At 40.8% G+C, this 6,358-nt stretch overlaps 1 pseudogene; it reads right to left on the reverse strand.

Moving 5' to 3' along the window:
* Positions 1-778: 778 nt before the first annotated feature.
* Positions 779-1,442, reverse strand: LOC107525974 (cleavage and polyadenylation specificity factor subunit 5 pseudogene; annotated as a pseudogene).
* Positions 1,443-6,358: the final 4,916 nt, after the last annotated feature.

The raw sequence follows: 6,358 nt of genomic DNA on the forward strand, positions 1-6,358 counted from the left end.
TATTTTTGTCATGTTGAGTCTTCCTATCCAGAACACAGTATATCTTTCCATACATTCTGGCTTTATATATAATATTTTAAAAACAAAAAGGGACTATGATTTGTAATTTGTCTTTTTATTATTTTAACAATATATCTTGGAAATAGATATTCTAACACTGTATCTTGGAGATATAGATATCAGTTTTTAAGACTATGAAGTATTTCCTTCTATGAACACAATTTGTGTTCTTTTGATAAGCATTGTATTATTTTGCTATTATAAATATTCTATGATGAAACTTCTTAGACATACATGTGAAGTATTTCTGAAGAACGCATTCCTAAAAGACGAATTTCTGGGCCAAAGTGCATGTACACATTCAAACTCTTGACAGATATTGCCTTCAAAGAATTATATCATTTCCCACCCCATCAAAAGGTTGAATGAGAATATCTGTTTTCTCACACACCTGCCAATATTGCATAGAATCAGTGTTTATAATCTTTTTATAAAAAGAATTTTACAAGTTTAATGTGAAATTTAAAAAAATTACGTAAGTCTACTTCCTTTAAAATACAAAAACGCATGAGTAGAAACAAAAGCAACTATCACATATGTTTACACCACTATCTAGTTCTTCGTATCAACTTTACTATTCAAACAACAGAAAGCAGGTGGCAAATTAAGGGTTAGGAAAAAGATAAAACAAAAAGAACTTTTCTACCATGTTTATTCTACACTGTGGACAGCTGTGCTCACAGAGACGGCTTCTTTTACTTTTCCACTCTGCAGGAATTCAGTTGTATATAAAATGGAGCCTGCTCAAAAGCTGAGGGAGACTAGAAATGATGGGTCCGTATCCTGGTTCATTGCCATACCGTTCAAACAATGGTGCGGCTATGAGCTTATCATTTTTAGGGACTACAAACAAGGCTTTCTCTTGTAGTTGATCCAAAAACAACTTCTTTTGTTCCTTCGGTTTTGTAATATGTGCAGAGATGTATGGATACAGAGGAGATTCAAAATTTGGTCTCCACCAGTTACCTATGCAGTCATCAATGCCCCAGTCTTGCAGGACTCCATCCTGACCACCTAGTATCTCTGTCATTAAGCCTTTTAGTCCTTCAACTTCATCTTTTCCTGGGTTAAGTTCACCACCAGGCAGTTTGAAGAAAGTTGTTCCCAGCTGTAGCAGTAGCACATGTACAATCAGAACCCCTTCTACAGTCTTCCTCATTCCAACTTTATCAAATTCCTTCCTCATGCATTGAAATCTGGCCACAGCAGAGCTGTCTTTCTCCTAGAGGGGCTCTTTTGTACCCAAACTATAATTGGTAAGAGGGTAAATGTTGATGGTGTGCTCCAAGGTGAGGGGCTCAGTCTGCTGGATGTTGGTTGACACCTCCCCCCTCCCCCCAGGGCCAGTTGGTCTGCTGGCGACTGGATGGCTCTAGGGACATGCTGGGAGAGGCAGGGAGACTTTCCCTGTGTGGGCAGCGGTGGTCTGCGTCCCACTCAGCAGCCACTGCCTGCCGTTAACGTGAGAGCCTCAGTGTTTATAATCTTTATAACCTGATACTTTAATTGCATTGGCACCAGCCCACCTTGGCCGCCTCTCTAGTCCGCAGAGCCTTCGTGCGAAATGATCAAACAGAAGCACAGCAGGACTGCTCTGGCGAGGGGTATATTTGATGGTATTACATGGATCGGCCTTGGCACCTGGCTACCTCTGGGAAATAGTGTAGAATGTGCCCTAGAGTTATACCAGCCAGGAGTGAGGAAGTTCAAGTATTTATCTTCCAATTCTCCATCTGTCCGTGGGTTGCACTCTGCTCTCAGGGTCATGAACTCTGACACTTCTGGCTTAGCCTGTAAGCCTGCTCCTTGTCCAGGAAGACAGTCCCGAGGTGGAGAGTCACGAGTGTTCCCAGTCATCAGTGCTGTGAACGCGCGGAGGATATGGATCGGGCACCAACAATGTTGGTTATAGATCTATGTCAGGAAACACACTTCATGCCCAAAAGAGCCAAACAAAGCCACGATGACATAGCCACAGAGGGCAGAACGTAGTGCGGAAACAGACACAAGACACAGAGCTCTTGAAACAGAGATACAATGAAGTGTTACAGGATTGTGCAAATGGGGAGGGGAAGGGATGAGAGGGACAGAAGGAAAGACCCATTTATTGAGTTAAAAGATATCGACAGCAGGCACTTTGTAAATCTCAGTAATCTGTTGATAATGACTTGGCACTTATAATCAACTTTGAGCGATTTCAAGTCCCCTTGGGGCAAGGGCACGACAGGAATAGAATCTGGGAGAGTGAACAGCGAAGGGAGCATTTAGAGGAGACAGGAGGGAGGATTCTCTTAGCCCCTCCTGGTGAAATGTTTTCATCAGCTCCCTGGAGAGCAGACATTGGAAGGTTATGTAAGAGCCTCACTCTACATTTTTTATAGTTTGTGATGTATTTTAAATGAGCTCCAGTCATTCTCACCTACTTCTTCTAAAATTTTTCATGTAAAGAACTTTTGTAGGCATTGTTATTATTCTAACAATGTTATTCTTTCCATCCATCCATCCGTCCGTCCATCTGTCCGTCCATCTACATTCTTTCATTCCAAAAGGTAAACTGCCCAAAAGCTGACTAAGGCTCTGGAGTCAGACCCTTGCATTCGAACCCTGTCTCTGCTGACTGCCAGCTGCAGGACTGTGAGCAGCGCTCTGAACTTCCCTGGGCCCTGCTTCTTCATCCATAAGAGCAGGAACCTACCCCATAGGATTGTGGTGAAGAGTAAGTGAGCTAAGGCTATGTAAATGCCGGGCATATTATGAGTACTGCATAAACACTAGATATTTTGTTAGAATAACAGTTCTGGGAAGCCTTAACTACAGAAGCCAAGGTTCTATGCTCCAAATAAATACAGTTCACGGAACGACTGTCCTCACAGAAGCCTGCTTCATCAGGCCTTATTTCTGGCTGAGCGTGCCCGCACTGAAGTAGTTACAGACCACTAGGTCCGGGTATAGTATGTCACATTGTTCTTCTAGGCCTGCGGACAGACTCAAAGTCATGTGTTTTGGGGGAAAAGACTTCAGGGCTGTGAGTTCTTAAAGAGTAGAGACTTGTCCTGGGGAAAGGGCACCCAAAGAGGCCCAGAGCAGCACATGTTGTGAAAACTGGCTGAAGGAGTACTTGACTCCCTCAATAAACAGCCAGGGCTGTGTTGTCACCTAGTGAGGGATATGGCTCTGTGCATGCAAAAATTCCTGTGAAAAAAAATAAAGGGACTGTACCACGAGCATCGAAGGACAGTACTTCTTGGCATATTTGGCACCTTTCAAAAAGAAAACAAAATAAAAAATAAAAAAATAAACCCCAAAGAATTCCCTGTATGATTATGGCAAGAATAGAATTTTTTGCTATTATAATTCTTGACATTAATTAGTGTCTGGCTTGTTATAGAGATCAGAAGAAATGAGACCTGTTTTCTTTAACACATCATGCAATCTAAGAAACAGGCCACACAAGAATGTGGGCTTCTTGGAGGGAAAAGCCAATGTGGAGCCCAAGGGTTTCTTATCTGTTCTTCCATGATGAGTAACTTTGATGAAAGCTTCAGCACTTGAATCCAATCCTCCTTGTGCCAACTTTTGTCCAGAGCACGCCTCTCTCCCCTTTCATCACCGAGTAAAATGATTCTTGAGGCCAAGACAAGTTACGGAAGCATTGTAATTTAGTTAGTTAGTTGTGTTGAAGGCTCATCGCTGACATGATAAAAATCTTAAGTTCAGGTTCCTTTCTTTTCAGCTCCTGGTAAGAGACACTTGAATCACTGACTGAATAGGACATTTTCTCGTGGAAGATAGTTTACAATGTTAGATGTCAGGAGCCATTTAAGAAAAATACCCGATTCACACAGAAATGTCATGTATAAACACTGAAGATTTTGGTTTTTATCCACACGTACTTTATGGTAGATAATTCTAAAGGTTAGGTAATGTGATAGATAACTCTGGGTTGGAGTTGCCCATTAGAATCGAAGGGCAGTGGGTGGGGTGCTTAAGGAGAGAGATGTTCAGCATGAGGGGGGGTTATGTTTGTGGCAGGTCTGTGAAGATCAGGACACCAATTTGTAAAAAGACCATCCTCATGAAAACATCTGTATTCTCAATAAACACCTCTCCTTAGCAAGAAGGTATGACAGCAAAGAGAAGGAAAGAGAGTAAAGAACCCATTTGAGAACATGGAAACACCAATCACTGGTTTCTATTATATTCTGTGGAATATTCAGAGTAAATTAGTTGATAAGAAACTACCACTCTTGAACTGCAGTTTTTCTACAGAGTGGAAATATAGAACCTGTTCTTATTAGTGAGAGCTTGTTGCTATTTTTTGTTGTTTTGTTGGATTTCTTTCCCTAGTTTATGTTTCAGGTATGAGTAAAGGTCCATGAATGGAATCTGGTGACCTTCCACATCGAGTCATAAACAACATGTAGTCAAACCTCAGTTCTTCCTGGGATGTTAATCTGGTTTCATTTTCAAATGACCCCTTGTCTTTGCTGCTCAAATGGTCAGTACTATGGCTCCTTTCTTTTTAAGGGTTTCATGTCATTTGTTCCTACAGTCTTGGGGGGCTTTGCTCTCCCCATACTCAGCTGATGTGAATGATTTTATGGATAAACCTGGACAACCCGAGTCCCCTGAATTTGATGCCTTCCAAGCCATAGCATTGCGTGTATGCGATGGCTGTTGTCCAGTTCAGGGATAATACACAGTCGGGTCTCTACTTGGTGAACTGTTGTTGAATCACAGACTCCTCCAAACATGGACTGAGCTAGCTAGTAACCTGCGCTAGAAAGGAGTGGAAACATTCATTATTTTAATCATATTCCTACAAATCATGTGTGTCCCTCAGATGACAAATTAGGTTTAAGCGGAGAATCTGAAGGGGAAGAAAATTTAAGGAAAGGAAAGAAAAGGAAACGGCCAAATTTGGTGTCTAAGATATGTCATTTTAGATTGGTTCTCATGGGAATAGATACCAAGACTTCTTGGTGAACTTGAGAAATACAGAAAACTGGAGGCGATGGAAGCTGGGCAAGGTGTCCACAGAGTTCTACTGGTCCTTTAGGGCTAGAGAGAGGTTATTTTAGGATCAGAAATATGTTCTTTGGAAATGGGCCTATTTTTTGAATTTGGATTTTCCATACTTATTTTTTATGTTCTCCCTTACTCCTTTTTAAAAAGTTCAGTGATAAACCACCACAGCAAAATAAAAAACCCCACATGAGTATATGTATTTACAAGTATAAAAGAAGATATTACATCAGTTTCAGCTGGGTCAAGGGTAAGGGAGGGTGTGTCTATTCGGGAGTCAGGGCTTCAGTGGGAATTAACTTGTGGAAAACCTAAGGGGACGCCCATTCTGGAGTGATGTCTTCAGGACTTTTGTTTTCTGCTAAAATCTTGGAAGATTTGTGCTTTACTCATAAGGAAGGCTGTTTCCCATCATGCTATACTTTGTTTTGCTTACACATTGTACTAAAATATGTTTATAAACTGCTGAGTAGAAGCAGGAAAAATTGGCTACCTAAAGAAATTTTACTTCGTGTTACCAAAGAAGTATTTTCTAGAATGTTGTTTGTATAAATACAAGTGTTGGTGTATTAAGTTTGCCAGAGAAGTGGTTTATCATCTGAAAATCTTAATGGTAGATTTCAACTTGTTTCTATTTCACTTTTTATTTTTCCTGAAATAAACTTGACTTGTTTGGTTTATTAATAGAAATTCTGGTTTGTATAACTACTTGTCAAACAACGAAATGGGCTACCCTTCTCGTTGTAGTTTTGCAGGAAAAGATCTCAATAATGTTATTAATAAACTAAAAGTGTCTCCCCAGGATATTTGACTTTTTGAACTAATTTACAATCTAAAATCTGCAATGTGCAACTTTTATCTAAAGTGTGAACAGCAGTGTCACAGGAGTGCCAAATGACCTCCCTTAGTTCGTCTCTGAAGAGAGATCCCTCTTCCCTCCCCAGCCCCACCTCCCAAACGCAAGAATTCCAAGTAACAGCCTTATTGTATATTACTATGATTTATAGGAATGACTGACAGTGTGCATTACTCTTTTTCAAAAGGGATCTGGGGTGACTGATTTTTTTTGCAAAAGCTTTTGACAAAAGCTAACTAATGAATAATAAGAAATGTTTATGGTTCTTTTTGTAAGGGTAGCAATGAAGAATAGCTCCTTGTGCAGGGGCCCATCTCCTGCATTTGCCTGAGCTCCTGAAGGGCAGGGATTGTGTCTGGTTTCCTGGTGCAGTACTTTGAGGTGCCTCCCTTCCAGAAACCCATAGTTCAGAAGAAA

This window comes from Miniopterus natalensis, chromosome 1 (assembly GCF_054644295.1).
Source record: "Miniopterus natalensis isolate mMinNat1 chromosome 1, mMinNat1.hap1, whole genome shotgun sequence".
NCBI classification, from domain to species: Eukaryota; Metazoa; Chordata; class Mammalia; order Chiroptera; family Miniopteridae; genus Miniopterus; species Miniopterus natalensis.